At 35.8% G+C, this 23,218-nt stretch overlaps 1 protein-coding gene across 2 annotated transcripts in view; it reads left to right on the top strand.

Moving 5' to 3' along the window:
- LTBP1 (latent transforming growth factor beta binding protein 1) overlaps window positions 1-23,218 on the top strand; it is a 485,724-nt gene that overhangs the window by 394,816 nt on the left and 67,690 nt on the right. The gene's annotated exons all lie outside the window — the stretch shown is intronic.

Genomic DNA, 23,218 nt, shown 5'->3' with positions numbered 1-23,218 from the left:
GAAATGGAGAAGTCCAGAGAATGAGACATGCCAGGAATGAAGAGAGCAGAATGGTAGAAAAATCAAATAAGGCACCAGAACATTTTTCATAAAATAAACATAAACTGAGATGATTTTTGTATTCATAAGTCATGTGAACAATTGCATATCCTTCTGAGAATCCAGGTTCATATTTTCTTATGGTTTGGAAGCATAGATGGGAAGGTTCTGCTAGGGATCACTAGAGTACCCCAGTTCTTGAATTGTAACTAAAGATCAACAAGAAAGAGGTGCCTGTTCTTACTGCTAGCACCACCAGGGAGTGACTGGTTTCATCTGAAACTAATTACTGTGTTATGGAGAATAAACTGGGACTATAAAAAGCAGGCAATTGTTGAACTAGCTCTCCAGCTAAGTTGAGACAAAATATTGGTGCCAGACTTACTCTGAGCATGAGAGAACTGGACTTAGTAGTGTGGATTCGGGGACGAGGGAGGATTGAGGGAATCATAGTAAGGGTTTGGAGTTAGGAAACCAAAGAAAAAGCATAATAATCAATTATATGAACAACCAAAAAGAAATATTGTTTTCCTTGCTTAGAGCTTTATGATAATGGTATATGTAGTGATCTGGTGCCAGAAGACCTCAAAATGACACTGACAATAGATTCTTGGAAAGTTTACAATATTTCCTAGCCTAGGGAGATGAGGCTGGCCAGTTTGAGTCACTAATGCTAAAACTTTGCAGTATCTCTGCATTACCAAAACTGCAACTCTGCTACTTTGCCTGGCTTTAAGTTAGTGGATAATAAAAGCTTTTTCGAAAAAAAATTCCCAATTACAATTGCTTGTGTTACATGATTTAAGTTTTTTTTTTTTTTAAATGTGCAGACCTGCTATTTCATTAGCACAGGGAGCTCTACAGGATGATACTTCTTCCACCAATCCACAGATTGACAACTATTCTGCCAATCCTTTCAGAATTTTCTAGGGTATTTGCTTAGGTTTATATGGGTAGAATGTGTTGGAGGTGGAACTTAAACCACAGTCTTTCTGATTCCAAGGCTAGATCTCTATACTGTGCTGCCTCTCAGTACTAACCATTGCAGCCTCTCAATACTAAACATGCTGCCTCTCGGTATTAATGTTGTAAAATTTAATCTCTCTTACTCTATTGTACACTCATACAAAAGTGTTGAATTGAACAGGTTCTTATATCCTGTGTCAAGATCCAGGAGGTATTCACCTTTAACTTTGGTTTAAATTTCAGCCATTTGAACATAGTCCTTTAAGTGTAGCCAGGATGTGGCTGCCACTACTCTTTCATGCCCTGACAGACTAACTTCTAAGCCTGCGGCTAATCCTTTGTTGATATACCTTGCTCTCAGAGACTTCCATTTGACAGTCCCATAGTCTGACCACAGATCATTTGGTCCAATAATGCTGGGGAAGCATAGTGTGCTAATTGTAGTCTAGGTATCTACCTTCATCCCACATATCCTTGTAGAGCTATTGAATGTGTAGAAACTATCCAAGTTCACCGAGTTATATAACATTTTGAAACGGTGAATATGGAGACTGTCATCTGTGGCTTCAGTGACTAGTGGCTCCATGACTTAAATAGTTTCTACCTTTTCTCAGTCACTGGTTTCCTATTATCCCTGTCACTGAATAGCAAGTAAGAAGCTTATTCAGTAAAAATGGAAAATTTTAAAAGCACTACAGATTTTTAAAAACTAAAGTCCTTTGGGAACCATTTATAAGGCTGGTGTTGGGAACCTCAGTAATTCAGACCTTTTAAGGAACATTCTTAAAGGATCTGTGATTTCATTGTGGTGGACACCTCTTGCAACAGTGCACATGCAACTTCTTAGCAGATCATCTTTGTGAGTTGCTGTAGTTGAAAAGTGCATGACCTTGTGGCCAAGCTGGTGATGAGCCTCTCTAAGAATAGTTAGACTGGACTTTAATGAATGAGATTTCTAAGTCGGTTTCCAAGAAGTGCCTGACACCTGCATGGAAGTGCCTGTCAGAACTTGTGCTCTTCTGACATAACCTTTGGACACTCATCTTGACCTGCAAGCCTAGGTATTGGCAACCATGCTTTATCAAAAAAAAAAAAAATAGATAATATGTGTGGTGAAGCTTGGAAGAGTAGATCTAAAGCTGGACTCAGAGACAGAATAACTTGTGTTTAAGTCCTTCCTCTAATACATATTGACTGTATGTCTATACTTAGGTCATTTGACTTTTCAGTGCCCTAGGAAACTCTCTAAGACTATATACATTGCAGACGAGGTGCTGATGTGCATTGGTATAGGGGAATTTTCAATATGAAGTCAAATGTCAAAATTTTTAAAAATTCAAAATTCTTATAATCATATATGCCATGTTAGCATGAGTTTCTACTCTCTAAAACTATTGCCTGAATTGTACACATTATCATCATTAGTATAAGATAAATTTGTACTTATTAAATAACCTGAGATGGATAATTTAAAATTTCTATGAATTCATTTTCTTCATTAAATTTCTTTAATTACAAATGGCTAATACAGTCCCTAAATGAAAGGGAAGAATTGTGTGTTTTGAGGTAAAGCATAATAAAAAAGTAATCAAATCCAGTCCTTTAGGAACATGATAGATGCTACTAACTTATTTTTGTGAAGCTTCATTTCAGTGATTATTGTAATTTATGTTAGCCTGTGAAGTATGTGTTAGGCTAAAAAGTGGGAACCTGTTTTCGTTAAAAGGCTCAAAATACCTTTAATGAATTCCCATCAGATCATAAGTCACTTAATTATATGTGCAGTATTTATACAAATTACATAGTAGTTTCTGTTTATTTAAAAATAAATAGTTCTATAAATAGACCATACAAAGTTACCCTTAAAGTAACAAAATACTTCTTTGAATGAACTAATCTGTATTCTTTTTGGGTTGTTGTTTTTGTTATTGTGTTGTCATGGAGAGGTATAAAGTATAAGAAGACTGGAAAGATAGAGGCCAAGTTGTGGAAGTCTTTCAGTTCTAAACAGAGGAGTTTATATTTGATTCTAGAGGAAATAGATAGCCACAGGAATTTATTGAGTAGCAAGAGTGACATGGTCAGATTTGCACTTTAAGAAAATTACTTTAGCAGCTAAATGGAGGATGAATTAGAGTAAAGAGAGATTTGAGTCAAAGAAACCAATTAGAAGGCCAAAACAACAGCCTAAGTGAATGGTAATGAGTACTTGAACTAGGCTGGTGGCTGTGTGAGTGGAGAGGGTGATGGCCAAGAATGATGTTGTGAATATAAAAACAAGATTTGGCCACAGATTGAATATATGATTTTAAGGTCTTTTTCATCTCTAAATCTACGATCCTATAATCCTAATTTAAAGATTTATATGATTCAGATCAAATGTGATTCATGTTCCTACATCTCAAAACTGGTTTTCCTCCTTCTCTATGTGATGGCTGTAAACACATGTGTTAGGGTCAGAAAGACAGAATCAAGGGCACTAGAGAGAATGAGTGAATATATGTGAAGACTCTCTTACAACTGACAGGGATGCTATTATTGTTGTTATTGTTGATAATAATAATGATTAACATTTAGCCCTTTAAAGTTTACAAAGTATTTTATATACATCATCTCATTTGATCTTAACAAGAACCCTATGTGAAAGGCGTTGTTATTATCACCATTTTCCCAATGAGAAAACTGAGGCTAAGAGTGATTTACCCAAATTCATACAGCTACTGTCTGTAGCAGAATTTGAACTCACACAGGTCTTCTGATTCCAAGTCCATTGGAACATTTAGCTACCATTGTTGTTGTCTACTCTATCATAAAGTTATAGGAACAGAAACTGAGCTAATTATCTTTCCTTCTCTGCTCTTTTTTTTAACTTTCCCATTTCTGCTAATGCCATCACCATTCTACCAGTCAAGTGAGTTCAAAGGATCAAATGCATCTTTGGCTCTTTTATCTAACATACAAATCAGTCACTAATTTCTGTAGTTCTCTCTCCAATATTTTGCTTGCATCCATCACCTCCATTTCTTTCCTAAAGTCACTACCATAAAGTTCAGGCCCATATTAATTCTCCCCTGATCTAGAATGGTAGATTAGCAGAGCTGAAAGAATCCTTAGATGTCATTCAGTATAACTCAAAATACTGGTAAAAATTCTGAAACTCAACATCAGTCAATCACTAGGTATTTATAAAACTCCTACTACATACCAGGCATTGTGCTAGGCTCTTAGGATAGAAGTACAAGGAATGAAAAAACCCCACTTTAAGTGAGCTTATAGTACAATGGGGTAGACAACATTTACATATGAGTATATATATAACATAATTATTGAGTTAATAGATATACACATATCTCTATGTATTACAAAGGTGTATATATATATATATAATATGTATATATATATATATACATATGTATATATATATATACAGGTGTACTGTGAGAGGGAGGGTACTAGCATTTGAGAGTTCAGGAGAGGCTTCTTTCAGAATATTGTGCCTAAACTGCATCTTAAAGGAAGGAAGAGAAGGGATTCTATGAGGTAGAAGTAAGATTGTTTTCCGGGCATGGGGGACACCCAGTGCAGAGATGAGAGATGGAGTGTGATGAGTGAAGAATAGAGAGAAGACCAGTATGGCAATGTAGGAGGAAGATTACCATCCAGTGGGGCTGGAAAGATAGATTGGACCAGATTATGTTCAAAGCTTAACAAAGCAGCTTTTATTTTATTCTAGAGGCAATAGGAAAGCACTGGAGTTGATTGAGTAAGGTGTGACAGAACTACATTTAAAATAAATCTCTTTGTCAGTGGTCTGGAAGGTGACCTGGTGTGGTGAGAAACTTTAGGAAGCTGTTGCACTAATCTAGGTGAGAGGTTGTGGGGGCCTGACCTAAAAGGTTGGATATGAGAGATGTTGTAAAGGTAGAAGTGGCAGGAGGAAAGGTAAAGAGTTCAATTTTAGACATGTTGAGTTTAAGATGGCTCTGGATTTCCAGTTTGGTTAATCCAAATGATTAATTGATGATACAGGTCTGAAGGTGAGGGTCTGGATTTCAGATCTAGCAGTCATCTGCCATAAAGATGTTAGTTAACCCATTGGTGATGATGTTCCTGAGAAAGAATGTATAGAAAGGACCCAGGCCAGAACCTTGAGGAACACTCAGAGTTGGGGTGTCTCATGTACCTGATTAACTCACAAAAGATGTTGAGAAAGGGCAATCATAAAGGTGAAAGGCAAACCAGGAGAGATTAGTGCCATGCAAATCCAGAGAGTAAAGCTTCTCTTAAAAGAAAGGTTGGTCATCAATGTTAAATACAGCACACAGTTTGAGAAGTTTGAGGACTGAGAAAATTTAACAGTCAGATTTGTCTGGTAGATCATTGGTAACTTTGGAGAGAGTGGTTTCAGTTGAGTGATTAGGCTGAAAGGTAAATTGCAAAGAGTTGAGGAGTAAGGGGGAAGAAAGAAAGTAGAAGATTTTTCAAGGAATTCCTCTGAGAAAGGAGAGATAGAGCATGATAGCTTAAGAGAAGTGACAGGGCCAGTAGAATTAGTGTTTCCTAACTCCTCGGGCAATGTCCTTTCTACTAGATGACTATTGGGAATGGCCTACTGATTTAATATAGACCTATGTCTGTCTCTCTCTAACCAATATTTGTTGTCCCAAGCTCTGTCCCTCCTCCTCTTGGGCACCAATCGAAACAAGTCCAACAATCCTTTTACACAATAGCCTTTCAAATATTTGAAGGCAGGTATGGTAGTTCCCTTCTTCAATCTAAAAATTCATGATTCATTAAGATGATCCCAATATACCATGATTTCTAGGCCTTTCATCATCCCAGTCACCCTTCTTTGTGGATTTTCCTTTACCTTTATGACAGTTCTCCAAAAATACTTAGAGTCAGTTCCTTCTTCCCAATATGCTCAGCAAATTCAGCTCCATTATTCTTGTCTTTTTTTTTTTTAATACATACCAGTTTTCTCAAATTAGAATGAATCCTGGGCAGCCCCACTGACTCTCAGTAGAATTGCACCAAAATAATACAGATATTTTTCATGTTTTTAAGATCTCCAGAGAAGTAGGTTCTACCAATGCTTTGGCTATTTTTTGTGCTTAACAATGTTTGCTCAGTTATTTTGAAAAAGCAAAAGGCACAAATGAAAATTAGTGGGCTTGGATAATAAAACGTTTAAAAAGCTGTATGTCCCAGTAATTCATTAATTCTATACAACTGTGCCCAGAGTCTACTAACAGTAGAGAAGGCCCTAAAACCAGAAACCATATTTTCAAAACTTCTAAAATCAATTTCCCTTTCATAAGAAATAGGATAACAGTACAGCCAACTTTAGCCAAGTCAGAGGATATAAAAGAGAGTAGAGAGGTTTATCCTCAGGATTGAAGTGTAATTTTTTTGTAAACAATGTAGCATAAAAGGAAAATTTTGAAGCCATAGTTGATGATTCTCCAAAAGTAATTGGTGGTTTTGTTGGCTTAGAGGTAAAACTTTATGTCAAGCACCAGAAAAAAAAAATTATTTAAAATTTTGGGCAGAGGCAAGTAGGATACCAGTAGGCCTCTGCCACGGTAATAATCCATTTATTTTTATACCTGTCTGGTAAACATAACCATTTTTTGATTTTAGGAAAGTCACTTTCATATCTAAACTTAAAAAGTAATGAGATCCTATTTACATATCTCTTATGTTTCCAAGAAAAAGGAAATTTCACTTAATTCTAAGGCAAAACCAAAAAAAAAGTTTTAAAGACCATATAGCAGTCTGGGATGTGGCTTCCAGCTATAAAGGCTTCTTTTCTTCATACTAGCTCCTTCTGAGAATGTATTTATGAAAAAGTGAGTGAAAATGGCTGCTTAAATCATCAAGGAGAGAGTTGAAGAAATTTTTTTTCTGGAAAAGACTCCTTTTGAACCCGGAATAAAGAGTTCCATGGGTTGTTTAATTATCTTCTGCATATCAAAGTTTTTAATAAAGTTTAGCAAAATATTCAAGAGCCCATCCTAAGTTATCATTTCTGACCTTTTAAAGTTTTAGAACTCTGAAAACTTCTCTTTTAGAAGGATAAGTAAACAATATATGGTAGCTGAGTAATATTACGTTTGACTACTAGAGAGTGGAATCCATAAATAGCTCTATCCTGGATGCCCTATTTTCACAGCTACCAAAGGTACTCATGTTCCCTGAGCATCTCTTTTAGCCAATTCTTTGTTAGCAACAGAGTTTTTTTTGGTTAAAATTTTGTCTTTTCATGATTGATGTCTATTTGTACTTTTAAGAGAATATAATGATTCCAAAATTAGTTGTTAAGTGTCTAGCAGGTAGAATATTAAATGATGAATTGATTTTATCACAAGGACATATTATGCCTCATTTCTCATAGTTGACCAATTTTCTCTATGACTCTGCTGGTACTTTTCCCTGTTATTTGTAAAATGAGGTAAATTACAAATCAAAGAAAATTAGCTATAGTCAATGCAAAGAAGGCTAGGTTTGGCATCAGAAGACTTGTGTGACCTTGGGAAAATCACTTAGTCAGTTAGTAAGCTCTTACTGGTAGATTTTTACCTGCTACATCCCAGGCCCTGTGCCAAGCTCTAAGAATTCAAATAGAAGAGTAAGATAGTTCTTTCCCCTGCAGAGCTTACGTCTGCTACTACATTCTCCTTAACCTTTATGGCCCTCAAGTTTCATATTTGTAAAATGAGGAATGCAAATTAGATGGCCTATGAGGTCCCTCCCATCTCTAGATCTATGATCCTGGAAACTTTTATTTACCACAAAATTCAGAAATCCTGCTGCTCTTCTGATCAACTACATGTATGTTTTCTTAGCCCACCTATACCATTGATGTGGGAAGGAGGGAAGATCAGTGTGATCGTTTACTTTTTAGAATTACTTAAAGAAAAATAGCATACTTTCTTCAGCTTCCAAGATTTTTTGATTGAACTAGCCTTTAGCAGGGATCTGCAATAACAGACCATAGGTGTATATGTGGTTGCTACATCCTAGAGTAAATGTAGTGGAATTGCCAACTGACTATGTCTCAAAGTGAAAAGTACAACTGAATAGAGTATGTAAGCTCATATTTTCCATCAAAGGAACTTTTTTAACAAGTTAAACTGTTAATATAAACTAAGGATAATCACTTTTGATCTTCACATGACCCTCAGGTCTTCCTGTCTTCACTGGAGTGTGTTATTGCTCTATTTAAGTTTTTTATTATTTATCTACTTTGTGTAATGTTATATATATATATATATATACATATATATGTATATATTCTAGAGAAGAATGTATTTACTCTTCATATGACATATGAAATTGAGGCATCAACTTCTAATCTGTCTAGTTTAAGTGAAAGTTACTAATTTATGTAAGAGATTTTTATCATAATAGCCAAAAACCTTATAAAATGATATAAATAGAAACTGTTTTTTCCTTATGGATTAGTTAACTCAACCTAAAATCTTAGCCCCAAGTTGTATGTGTGTGTGTGTGTGTGTGTATGTGTGTGTTACATCTGGGTTATCAAAATTAGAAGTCTTCAAAGACTTAAATATTGACATTGTCACTGTTACTGATGTTACTTATGGCCAAGTGATGATTGTGCTTGGGTTCACCCAGTAATTCTTTTCCTGTGCATCTTGAACTGGATGCCTCATAGTCACCTTAAATTTAATAGGATCAAAACTGAACTCATTATCTTTTCCCCTCCCCTCTTCCTAACTTCCTTAGTACTCCAAATCACTCATCTTCACAAACTAGGTATCACTTTCACTTTCACTCAGACGCTATATCCAATCTGTTCTTAAGGTTCCTCTATTTTGCCTTTCTAACTTCTCTCACATATGCATCTTCCTCTCCTCTGACACTACCCTGATTCAGGCCCTCATCATGAGTACAATCCAGGAACAATGGCAAAATTGCACGAAATAACTATTCAGAATAAACACATGGGAAATTCCAAACTAATTATACATGTATTTATTGTGATAACATTTATTTAGTACAGGGGCAGTGTTGCATAGTGGATAGAGAAGGGGTCTTAGACTCAAGAAAACCTGGGTTTTAGTCCTGCCTCTGACACATCACATAACTTCTCAACACTCTAGGCAACTCTCTAAGACTTTTAGTTACAGAACAAATATCTGATCTGAGGAAGTTTCTACATCAGGAATTTGCTTATAGTGATATCACAGGCCCACCTCCCCCAAAATGTTTTAATAATTAAACTTGTCTTGAAGACTTGTTTAAACTCAACATAATTTAAAAATCGCAACTAATTATTGTTGGCTTATAGTATAGGACATCAGAATGTTTGTCTTGGATTGGCAATACAAAGGGATAATAATTGGACCCACAGTTGTAAAGGATCTCCTGGATTGCTTTCAGAAAACTGCAAAACTCCTTTTAATGTTACCCAACTTCTCCTGGAAACAAAAGACTGTCCTTTTTCATACTAGCATTCTATTGGACAGAGCCAAGATGGTAAATAAAAAGAAACCCAGCTGAACTCTCTCAACATTCCCTTCCAAACAACTTTAAAATAATGCCTCAACTCATATTTTGGAGCAGCAGTGCCAACAAAAGGTCAGGGTGAGACAGTTTTCTGGCCTAAGAAAACTTAGGAGGTTGGGAGAAGTTTGTGACACCAGAGTGGAAACTTGTCTGGTGCTGACTCATGTAGTGGCAGCAGCTTCAGGAGCTCTCAGTCCAGAGCTGGTAATGGGGTCAGACAACTGGTCAGAAAGAGATTCCAAGGGACCCTTTGCTGGCATTGGGTACAGCTATCATTGACTGGCAACTGAGTTGCCCATATGTAATTCTGGGTTGCAGTTTCAGGCAGAGAGGAATGCTGGGGGTCGATCAAAGGAAGCAGAGGCCCTGGTCACAGTTCCAATGCAAAGAGGAGTGCTGGTGCTTGTGGCTAAAGGAGACCAGGGACCCTTCCTGGGTAAAGACCAGAGTGCACACTAGGAAAGCAGAGACCACACCTCTCCCCACATAGCACCACCTTGGAAGCACTAAAAACTAGCAGAACTCCAAAACTATTGATGGAAAAAAAACAAACAAACAAACAGCATGAGCATGCCTGAAAAGCACAAAAAGGTAAACATAAAAGTAATCACAAGGGTCTGAATAAAATTAAACTGTTTTCATTCTAATATGGTAAGATGATACATGTGACTCCTAAGAACTTTATCATTATTAGGGTAGTTAAAAGAGTTTATGTAGACAGAGGGCATGGATGTGAACTGATTATATTTGGAATGATCACACAAAAAAAATAAGAATGAAAGGGTGAAAAAGAGGGAAGTACTGGGAGACAGAGGAAAGGGGAAATTTTTCTCTCATAAAAGAGGCCTGCAAGGAAGAGCTTTTAGGGAAAATGGGGGGGGGGGCAAGACGGGAAGTGGTGGGCAATGCTTTCTCCTTCCCATCACTCTCATCAGAACCGGTTCAAAGAGGGAAGAGTAGGGGGGAATATATATACATATATATGCATATATATACATACATATATACACATACTCAGTTTTGTATAGAAATGTAACTCCTAATGGGGAAATAAGAGAGGAAAGAGATAAGAGAAGGTGGGGGGGGATATAGGGGATGATAAAAGGGAAGACATATTAAGGTAGTCAGTGGTTAGAAGCAAAATAGACTTTTAAGGCTGGACAGGATAAAAAGACAGAGAGAGAAGAAGAAACATGAAAAGGGGATGCAGGGAAAAAAACAGTAATCATAACTGTGAATGTAAATAGGATGAGCTCACTCATAAAGCAGAAGTGGATAGCAGAATGGATTAGAAACCAGAATCCAACAATATGTTCTTTATAAAGAGACACACTTGAAACAGAAAGACACACACTGAGTTAATATAATAAAGGGCTGGAGCAGAATCTAATCTGCTTCAGGTAAACTTAAAAAAAGGGAAGGGTAGCAATCTTGAGCAAAATCAAAAATAGAGGTTTATTAATTAAAAGGGGTAATCAGGGAAACTGCATTTTGCTAAAAGTGACCACAATGAAGTAATATTAAACATTTTTACAGCAAGTTTCTCTGATAAAGGCCTCATTTCTCAAATATATACTGAGTATAGAACTGAGTCAAATTTATAAAAATAAGAGCCATTCTCCAACTGATAAATTGTCAAAGGACATAAACAAGCAGTTTTCAGAAGAAGAAATTAAAACTATCTATAGTCACATAAAAAATGTTCTAAGTCACTATTGATTAGAGAAAAGCAAATTAAAACAATTCTAACCACCTCACACCTATCAGAAATGACAAATGCTGGAGGAAGTGAGGGGAAAATAGGAACACTAATGAGCTTCTGGTGGAGTGGTGAACTGGTCCCACCATTCTGGAGAACCATTTAGAACCAGGCCCAAAGGGCTATAAAACTGTGCATACCCTTTGACCCAGCAATACCACTACTAGATTTGTATCCCAAAGAAATAAAAGGAAAAGGAAAAGAGCCTATATGTACAAAAATATTTATAATAGCTCTTTTTGTAGTGGCAAAAAAATTGAAACTATAGGGGATGCTCATCAATTAGGGAACAAGTTGTGGCATATGATTGTGATGGAGTATTAGTGTCCAGTGAGAAGTGACAAGAGGTGTGGTAGCAGAAAAACAAAAACAAAAACATGCAAGACCTGTATGAACCAATGGAAAGTGAAGTGGAAAGAACCCAGAAATCATTATATACAGTAACAACAATGTAATGATGATCAAATGTGAAAGACTTGGCTACTCTGATCAGTACAATGATCCAAGACAATTCCAAAGGACTCATAATGAAAAAATGCTGTCCACATCCAGAAAAGGAACTGCTGAACTCTAAGTGCAAATTGAAGTATAATTTTCTTCATTTATTTTTCTTGCTTTTTAAAAATATGGCTAATGTGGAAATATTTTTCATATGATTTTACATGTATAATTGATATCATATTGCTTGCCTTCTCAGTGGGTGAGGGAGGGTGTGGAAGGGAGGGAGATAATTTGAAAGTTAAAAATTGAAAAGAAGACTATCAGAAACAAATAAATAATAAATTAAGATTTTTTTTTTAAATGGCAGCACTCTGCTGGTAGAGTTATCTGGCTTTAAGAGGACCTATAGTAAAGACTCTGTGGTCTCCAAAAGAATTTGAAATTGAATATCATGAAGCAAAGGAGAAACACATGGTGAAATATGAATAGGTTGAGACTTATTATCAATGAAGAATGTCTGAGGATAGGATTAAAAGATGTTATTGGGGAAATGCATGATAGGAAGAAAAGATGGGCAAATAATAAGGTGAGAGATACAAGTCAGTATCTCGAGTGTGCCACTGGCACTTTCATAATGTCAATAAGAATTTAGGATGGCCTCCAGGATGTTGGGTGGACCTCAGGTGATGAAGATAGAGGAGAATCTAGATGAGAGAGTGACTCAGTATGGGCATGCATAGATGAGTTTCAGTCTGGATAATTGGTAAGAAGAGCCAAATTGGTGAAATCAGAATTGCATTTGAGTAATTGAGTGCTCTTAGAGAAAAGTATAAGATTTAGATTGAAAAAAATTGTTTTGAAGATCCAAAAAACTTTTCCTAAGGTGATGATAAATAAACTTCACAGGTCCAACTTGTTATTATGAAATTAGAACAGAAAGGACAAAATGCCTTAAATTTTGTGGAATTCTATCTGATAATGATATATCTTGTTTGTTTTATTGCCTTTCTTTAAAAATATAAAAGGTGTTTGTTTTAAAAACGATTAATCCTCATTCCTTCTTAGTTTTTTTAATTCCCCCAAACTCCCTCTCAACAATGTTGATTTTTAATTTCTTTTTTCTTTCTAATGATAGATTCTGGTCTCTCCTATCCACTTCATCAATTTTTACATAATATTTTATGAGTTCTTACTCTGGGGAATGAGTTTTTTTAATGATGAAATATACTTTGATGATAACTTTTGTAAAAAGATGTTATTTGATCAATCTTGTGATAGTTTTTTTTTTCTGGATCAACATGCCCCTTCAAAAACAACAACAACAACACACCATCCCTCTTAATCTTACTCCAAAAGTTTTTATAGTGGTTTCCATAGTAAGCACCAAAAATTTTCTTTCAAATTCAGAATTTTATTACCATTCTCAAAGGTGTTCAAATATAAAGCCTAGTTCATAATTATGTGGTTTCATTTTAATTGTATAAACATGTGGTACATAAAAGTGATTTCCCCATACCACCTACCTCCAGTCCCCATCTCACTTTTCCTTCTTCCAGATTAGCAACGTTTGTCCAATTTTAGTTTCTGGCTTTACAAGGTGATTAAAGATACAAATGCCCTTTCTTGATATAAAACAGGAAGATTTTTGACTGAGCTATCTGGATGAGAAAAGATTTTCTTTTGGGGGGTGGGGTAAGGTGGTGATTAACTCATATATGACTTCACATCTCTGATTGTTAACTGAATGAAGCAGTCAGCTATACAGTTTGAAATTAAAAACCTGAACAGCTTTTTGTCCATGTGCTAAACTATTAATAGTCATTAGTCACAATTAGTAGATATACTTTCTTTGTCTTATCTAAATTAGAAAGTGTAGGTTCTTGGATGTTTCTCTAATTTTTTTGTTTTGAGTTCATTGATCCCGTGGCCCTCTGCTTTTCTTTTCATTATTTAGGTGCTTCAAGATTCTGAAAAGTTACTTGAACTTTGAATAAAATACCATTTTCCTAGGTGTAGAAAATAAAATGCTGTACAATATTAGAAAACTAAATGTTACTTTTAATTTTTAAGTTTCCTTTTAAATATTTGTATTTCTGAGTGCCTGTTTATTAGAATATGAGCTTTGGAAGATACACTTATGCTGTTATAACTCTTTTCTATTTAATTTGTGTGATCTTGCTCTTATGGTTTCTTTAAGAGGTTCTAAAAACACAACACAATCAACATGCCTCAGGACCGCTCTCTAAATGGGTAGGAGAAATGGTTATGGAGAAAGCTTTTTTTTCCCCTTTGGATAGGAAAATAAACCCACAGTTGGGCGATTAGAAATATTCTTAGTGTGACAGAAATGTTCCCCAAGTGTGTTCTAGCAGTTGCATTTTGTTTTGTTTCGTTTTTTTGTTCTGGCTTATGATTTCAATCCTTGGCATTGATACAGATCAGCAACTCATCTTTAATTTATGGTCTTAGAGAATTGCTTGCCTGGGGCCTTGAGATACTTTGTATAAGGTTAAGTAACTTGACTATGGACTCAGAGCTAGCATGTATCAGCATTAGGGCATGAACACAGGTCTTGCTGTTTCTAAGGTCAGCCCTTTATCTGTTAAACCTTGCTGTCTCTTATAGCAGTATAATAAAAGAAAATAAGGTTTATAGCCCAAATTTACATTGTAATAATCAGTTGACCTTCAGCCATTGGCCTTTCTCCCAAACTACCTTATACTTAACTACTTTGTATATATTTGTATTTATTAACTTTCTACTTGTGCTACATATATGTATATATGTATGTATGTAGGTAGTGTATGCATGTATGTATTGTTTCTCCCATTAGAATGTAAACTCCTTTCAAGTAGGGATTATTTCATTATTTGTACTTGTATCCCCAGTGCCTGGCAGATGGTAGGTGCTTAATTAATACTTACTGGTTGATTTCCTAATTTATAAGGTAATAGACAATACCTTGAATTTTTAAGATTTCTTTAGACAACTATCCTTTTTCCTCTTCGCTGGGATTCTTTCTTTTTGTGTCTTTGGAATTTTATTCTGTATATTTTTAGTGCATATGATCCTACCTACCCATTATCTGAACCATTTGAAATCTACTCTTCCCCCAACTAGAATGCATACTAGTTTATACCTGTTTTTTCTTTCCTGATCACAAATTCCAAGATGGAATTCTCATCATTTCCACTCCAGAAACCATTTCCTCCTTCTGAGTGAGAATCAGATCCAGCTTAAATGTTCCTCTGGTTTACTTCTGTTTGAAGGACAAACTATATAAAAGCAAGTCAGAAATTTTTAGTTACTGAGTTTTGGGAAGATAGAATATTCTAAGAGCTGTCACAATAATTGAAGTCTTAAATAACTCATAATATAACTCCATGCCAGCTTGTGATTTGTTTTCCAGAATATTTATTTATTATTTCTGACCAAGTAGGTGTTAGTTTACTTTGACATATAATCACACATTTATTTCTGCTTCCATTTACCTGCATCATTCCTCCTTGCTCTGGTTTCTGTGTTTCTTCACATGGTGATATATTCAGAATTAAGTTAGAAAGAGAACCCATTTGAGAAAGGAATATGATTTTGTTCAATTTGAGACCTATTGAACTTGAGATTAACAGTAAGGTATCTCAGTGAACCATGTTCTGTAGCCTCTACTTCCTTTTCTATAAAATGAAGAGGCTGTCCTGTGTTATCTTTCATGTTCCTTCTGGTTCTAAGTCCTATTGCTTCTAGGGACCTTTTAGACTTAAAGAGGAGAAGTCACCCATTCGAGAATAAATAGAAAAGCTGACTCCAAATACCAGCTTAGTCAAGTTACTCCTCCTCTCTGAACCTCATACTTCTTATCTGCCAAATGAGAGAATTGGACTAGGAGGACCTTTGTTGTCCCTTCCGACTTTAAGATTAGGATTCTATGAAATTAAAGTTGATTTTTTGTGGGAATTGCAGTAGCATGTAATAACTCCCCATTCTTCAGATGATCAAAAAGAGTTAGCCCCAAAATATTCATCCTACCTATTGCCAAAGGGGCAGCTAAGTGGCTCAGTGGATAGAGTACAGGGTCTGGATACAGGAAGACTCATTTTACTGACTTCAAATATGACCTCAGATGCTTATTGTCTGTGTGACCCCCGACAAGTCATGGAACCCTGCTTGCCTCAGTTCCCTATGTGTAAGAGAACTGGAGAAGGAAATGGTCAACCACTCCAGTATCTTTGCCAAGAAAACCCCAAATTAGGTTATAAAGAGTCAGTAAAATGACCAAACACAACAAAATTGTCAAAGATTTGATAAACCATAGGTGTGGAATGAGGCACAATTTCCAGGCATGGTCAATGTGTTGATTTGTTTTGTTTAGCTATATTTCTTTGTTACAAGATAGGTATATTTTGGGGATGAGTAGAGAAAGTTATTGAGAAGTATCAGTAATATTAAAAAGGAGTATCAGTGAAACATTTTCCCCCTGAAGAAAAAAAATTTAAAGGAGCAATCTATTTAAAGTTTCCGGTGAGAATTTGAGAGCAGAAATTTACTCTTGAGTTTTGTTCCTTTTTTTGTTACCATTTTATGTTTACCAGTTTACAAGCTTTTGACCTTTCTAAAGGCTTGTAAACTACCCGGAAAGCCCAACACCTGAAGAGTGTGACTGCTCCCTTCAAAAAGAGAATTAGAAATCACTGGAGATAGTGAGCATTGAATAATAACACAAACATGAAATTGATTAACATTTTAATGGCAACTTGATATGATTGGTTATTAACATGAGACTAATTTTAAAATAAAAATTCTTTATGCACTAAATTCAGTGACAGTTATAAAGTTTCCAAATCAACTCTAAATTAGGAGGAAACTTAGATGACCAGACACTACATAATCAGAACACATCCAACAGAACAGATTACTTATTTTAATGGAACTGTTGGCTCTGTAGAATGAAGGATGCATTAAAGTGAATGGATTGAACAAGATTGTCACCATTTCTAAGAGAAGTTTGATGAATAACAGTTACCGTACTATGGAAGTCAAAAGAACCCAGAAACCATTTTGGTCAAAAAAACACTTGATCAACTTGCCAAGCAAAGAGATACAGTAGCCAAAGACAACACTGGTTTAGAAATACACACTCATTTATCCAACTTATAGAGGAAAGTGGTGGAGGATTATGATCAATATCACTTGACAAAATAACAAAGAGCAGCAGAGTGGAAATTAAGCCTTCACACAGTTTGATGTGAGACCCAATTTAACCAGATCATCCCAGGATTATTTATAGACAAAACGGGAGAGAGTACAAGAAACAGACCAAAAATTGAACATATTTGTCAGTGTTTTTTTTTTTTTAACAATCCAGTCTCATAATTGATGACAATAGAACTGAAGTCTGGAAGAGAAGCCAAACTTGACCAAAAATACACAGAATACATTGTCTTGAGGAGACACAATTTTTAATGCCCTAAGGGCTGAGTTTCCAAGATATATCAAAAAGAGTCATGTGCCAAAATAATGGGGGGAGGAAGGAATTTTCAGAAGACATTGTTACCAGAATAAAGCAACCCAAGAAGGCAACAACAACTGACCAATGTGCCTACTCTCTTACCTTTATAAAGTGTGTATGAATGGATTATGTATCAAGTGTTCTCTTTACAAAAAATATCAGAAATGTAAGCATAGATGATTTTTTTAAGAGCAAACCACATCTTCATAGTTATAAAATTGAGGAGAAAAATTTTAAAGTCCTGTTTACTGTTATCACAAAAGAAAAAAATTGCTCAGCAAATTATAATTTTTAAAAGTATCCTCTAAAATGTTTATTTTCCATGCATTTTTTCAAGATCACATAGTATGCCTTTAGAGAGTCAGTCAAAAAGTATCTATTCAGGATATGAGAGCTATTTGGCTTCGACATCTGCCACCCCATTGATCACCAGGGTTTATTCAGCTGATCTCACTGGTGAGGTGGGTGTCCCCTTCCTCCTTTACCTTTCCACATGCATCCCTCCCAAAGTTTCGAGCTTGGTTGAACAGGACAACCTTCCCCAATAGAGACATGCCATTCTTCAGTCAAGGGTATACGAGTAGCTGCCCTCCCCTGCTAGAACAAGCTCCCAAGGTCCATTTGTAGGAAAACACAGGATAATCAAGCTTCCAAAACTCCAGACACATGCAAATGAGGTTCTGCACATGGCAGTCTGCCTTCCTTTTAAATATGAAAGGGAAAAAAAGTAACTATTAACTTTCCCTCCAATCATCAATATCAAATGAGGCATAAAACAAGGAGCTATAGGCTTGTCAGAAGTTCTTACTATTCACAAAAGATGTTTTAAAGAGAGTCTAAATGGAAAATATTTTATGATTATTCCCATTTCATTGTATGGTTCTCCAGTTGTTCCTCTTTGCTTGTCATTTTTCTGATTATATGATGTCCAAATTACTAATGGCCCTCCCAAATGAGATTTGATAGGTCTGTCAATTTGAGATATCACCCTTGTGTAATCTGCCAAATGAATTAAAACGCAATCCATCCATGTTTGCTCTTCCTTTGTTATTGTTATCTAAGTCCTTCCATAAATCATCCAGAGAGGACCTTCCTATAAATCTTAACAGCACATAGATACCAATAAGGAACTTGAATTTTCTGTTGTTATCCTTTGTTGTTGCAGCAGCACTTTGACTGGCTGGGCTTTTTTTTTTTTTTTTTTTTTTTGATTCCTTACTCCATTGCTTCCACACAATTCTTTGCTTATCTTGTATTTTGTGGCTTATTTATATTTAGCATGTGCCTCTCCTTTGCTCATTGAGTAATTACTGAGATAGTTTATAGACTCTTTTGAGCTTTTTCTTGTGCAAATTGATTTTGATCAACTCAACTACTTTGGAAAATAGTAAGTCTCTTCACTTCCAAATCATATTTTCCAGTTTTTTTTTTTTGTTTTTCTCTTGTATGTCTACACTTGAATTCGTCACCAGGTATTCCAAATGGTTAAAAAATGTATTTTGTTCAGATTTTGACATGCATTTGAATGGAAATTCCTTTGAGTTAGCCTTTTAGTACATAAAGTTTCTGCAGGTATTACAAATAGACTATTATCTGGGTCTTGCATTGCAAGGAGGAGGAGAGAAAGCTGGATTTTATTTGGAAAATAAATACATGGGCTCTTCAGTGATTTCAAACATCCTGCTTAATACAAAATCTCAACTTTTAAATATCAGTATTATCCTAATGATCATATTAATGCAAATCATGGCCACTATGATTTCAGAATAATCAAAATCAGGGGGATCCAAAATGCAGTCATATAATTCAAAGTGGTTCTACCTGACCTGTGGCATATTATCAGTTACAAACTATATATTGTCAGAAAAAAGCATAATAAGAGAAAGGCCAGCCGTGGAATGATAATGAGACATAACAAATGGATAGCCCTTTTGTGCCGTACTTCTATTCCAGAATGTTTAAAAATGCTCTGACATCTTGAGTAGCTCTTCTTTGGAGTGTTTATGGTAAGATAATTTTAAAGGATGAGAAGGCAGAGATAGATTGTGATCTCTTCCAGTAGAGTGAATACTCATATTTAGGAGATGTTTTATTTTTCATGTACGCAAAGTAATACTTTAATTTTTTAATCTTTCTGTCCTAAAGATTTTATTTTTGTGTGTGGGGGGCTATTTGTTCTTGTATTTGGACAAATTTTTGTTTTCTGAAACACTTGATTAACTTGGAATACCTTCTTAAATATTTAGAGGTAATATTAGGAAGACCTAGGTTTAAGTCTTGCCTCTTGCTACATAATGGCTCTGTGACCTTGAGTAAATTGCATAACCTCTTAGTGCTCCAGAAAAACCTCATAAGACTGTAAGGTGCAGAACAGTGTTGGCAGAGGGAGTTTGTTCACTGGAAGTTACCAAAGAAATCCCAGGTCTGAACCACCACCTCCCCCCCCCCACCAAAAAAAGAATATTGAGTTCTGACAAAATTGAGAGAATTGTCATGATTCTTAGCATAAAAAATGTAAAGTGTGTTTGTACATGCATATATGTCCATGTGTGTATTATCAAATAATAGTTGATAATAAGAGGGGTAACTTCAAATTTTTTCCTGTCATTTTATTCTTCAAGTAAAGTAACTATTTTTAAAATAAAAATTTCTGGTTTCCTAAGTGTCAGGTTGATATACTTAATCATTCAATCAACAATCACTTATCAGGCAGCTATCAGATGCCAGGTACTATGCTAGGTATTAGAGAAACAGAGAAAAACTTGAAAATGTCACTGCCCTCAAGTAGCTTACATTTTGTTAGGGGAGAAATGTATAAACAGATCTATGACTTCATCCATATGAGAAATCCATCTACTAACAAATGTCAAAACCATTCTGTACTTACTAGATAGTTTCTTGAGTTATTATGACCAAAACCTCACCATCTAGAAATCAGTTCAGGTCATCAAGGACTCACTGAGCACCTACTATGTGACCAATCACTGTCCTAGACACTAGGAATCCAAAGACAAAAATGAAATAGTTCCTGTCCTCAAGGAGCTCATATTCTAATGGAAGGAAGTAACATGTACACAGATGTAAATTTGAAGTATGTACAAAGTAAACCAAAACTTCTTTTTGAAGGGGATCAGGAAAGACCTTTTAAAGAGTGTAACGCTCAAGCATAGTCTTGAAGGAGCCGGTGATTCCAGGTGTCAGAAGTGACAAGGTAGAACCTTTTTTATTTCCAAACCTCCCAGCATCTAGATAGACTGATTATATGGCCGGCTCTTTTTTAAAGCCACTACAATTTGGTGAGACCGTCTGGGTTTTATGCTCCATTGATACAAACATTGAGAACCTACAGTCTCAACTCTGTGCCACTGGGAGGAAATGGAGAAAGACTTTTATCAGTTAGGGTGTTGGTATCATTAAAAGAAACACTTCACTATGGCATGAATTGTAAACTCTCAGATTTTAATTTTTTGAAAATCATTAAATCACTTTTGTTCCTAATTTTTAATTGCTTGATCAGCCTGTCAAAACAATTTTCAGACATCTTGCCCCAAAGTGACATCTTTTGCTGACTGAATCAGTTATGAACATGTTACAAAATTTAGTTCTTAACTTTTATGTATTTTAACTAGAATAAGTCTACATTTCCCTCAAAAGCATATTCAATTTCACCTTCATGCATAGTTTAAGATGTTGATGAACACTATTTTACTTGTTTAATTTGCACTTCTTGGCCTTAGAGGACAAAACTGGAAAGAAATAGTTGGAGTCAGATGACTCCGCCCAACTGAGTTTGTTTCCTCATCAGTAAAATGAATTGTTTGGATTAGATACTTTCTTAGGCCCTTTACAACACTAAATTTACTATCCTAAGTTGCAGAGAGCCATGTTTTTAGTTCCACATAGAGAAATTCAGTCTCACATTTTGAGCTATCCAAAAATGGAATAGAGGCCTCAAGAGACACTGAGTTCCTTATTATTTGGGGTCTTTAAGGAAAAAGGAATAAATATTTATATAATACCTACTACATTCCAGGAACTGTGCTAAGCACTTCACAAATATTATATCATCTGCTGCTCACAACAAACCTTCAAGGTTAAGTGCCGTTGTTATCCCCATTTCACATTTGAGGAAACTGAAGCAAATAGGATAAGCAGCTTGATCTGGGTCATAACAGCAGGTCAGTGTCTGAGTATGAATTTGCACCCGGATCTTCTTGACTCTTGACCACTGTGCAACCTCCTTGCTGGCTCTTTAAACAGAATGAATAAAATCACAGAATAGCAGAGTTGAAAAGGAATCTCAGGAGCCAACTAGTCTACCATATTCCTGAAAAAAAAAGGTCCCTTCTACCACAGCTAATGAGTGACTCTCTAACTTTTATTTGAAGACCTTCACTGAGAGAGAATCCTTTACTTCCCAGGGCAGCTTGTTCCACTTCTGAATAGTTCTAATAATGTCAATTCATGCATCTCACTTTGCCCTATAGCGCTTGTCGTGGATGTTGTAGCTAACATTCCTGTTCTTCAGTGGGTCAGACTTCATGGTCCCTGAGGTGCTTTCCAATGCTGAGGTTCTGATTTAATGTTTTTTTTTTTTCAAATTCATCTACATTTTAAGTTACTACTACTGCAGCTTGCTGCTGCTGCTACTGTTACTATTGCTGCTGCTGCCACTGCTGCTGCTGCTATTCCTTCTTCTTCTTCTCTTTATCTCCAGATATTCACTGCATAGAATCTGAGCAGGCCTTTAGGTGAGTTCCAGTGGAGTGGACTTTTTTTTTTTAACTGTTCCTGTGCCTGATGAACAATAAACCACAGTTTTGAATCCAGAGCCAGTTTTTGCTGTAGTTCTTTGAACATATTCTTTAGGTACTAAAAAGAGATAAAAGAGAAGGACTATCTTTTGAAATCTGCCCCCATGAAGCCAACGTGAATAGAGATCTTTGAAGTTAGGGAGTTCTGGAAGAACTATCAGTTACAAGATACAGCGAGAAAAATAGATATGTGATTATTTTAAGTCTAAGACTTTCTGGTTGCTGATTTTCCATTATTTGCCTCTTGAATGCTCTACTTTATAGAGTTCAAGGCCCTGAAATTCTTTTTTTTCCCTAGTCCTCTTTTAGAAAGGAGAAGGTTAGTTAAACTTTGCAACAGGATATCTTTAGTTATTTTCTGGCTCATGTCCATTTCCCAGAAGAAGGGGGGGGGGAGAAAAACCTCATTTTCCATTATGCTTTAAATCCATATTCTCTAACCTCATCATTGCTGCCAGACCTCATTCAACCATTTTAAATCTGTTTCCATACCCTATTATACTTTCTGGACCTTCTCCAAATACCATTTTAAATTTCCAATTGATTAGATTAGAATTGATTTTTCCCCTTTGTGCTCATCCTTCATTAACACTGGCTTCTCTTCTGGGTTGCTATATTGCTGTCTCTTTAATCCCTTTTGGGTCAGTCTCCCTGCTGTCTTTTAATTCTTTTTGGGCAGCTTCTCCCTCAGTTTAATCTCTTTCAGTCCAACTTCTTGGCTAGGGTTTGCTGCCTCCAAGTTGGCTTCCTTTCCTGTCAGTAAGGAAAGTAAATACTGCATTTCCATTGAAGTATGAATCCTAAATTTCTTCCAGTGCAAACCCCTTTCCTCTGGACCTTCTTTCTCAAGATTCTGGCACCAAATGATTTACTTATTCCAAATGGTTGGCAAGCATTGGACTGTAATAGTGGGTTATTTCCTTTTTTATGGAGAAAACCAGTGGGCAAGGCACTTTCCAGTTAAATATTTAGACTCATACCATTTTTGACCTGGTGGAGTTTTCTTCCAAAAGACTGAAACCCACTTTACCAATATCATTTCTTCTGAGTTTACTATACCTCTGCACATTGATTTGAAAGCACTATGCCATTATCCTGGTGTCCTGGGGTGGAGAGGTCTAGGAGGTAAAATGATTATCTAAAGGTCACAAAGTGATG

The sequence above is a fragment of the Vombatus ursinus genome, unplaced genomic scaffold (genome assembly GCF_900497805.2).
Source record: "Vombatus ursinus unplaced genomic scaffold, bare-nosed wombat genome assembly UNPS02009062.1, whole genome shotgun sequence".
Classification (NCBI taxonomy): Eukaryota; Metazoa; Chordata; class Mammalia; order Diprotodontia; family Vombatidae; genus Vombatus; species Vombatus ursinus.
The sequence above is the reverse complement of the archived record's forward strand: the minus strand, read 5'-3'. Positions and strand labels throughout refer to the sequence as shown.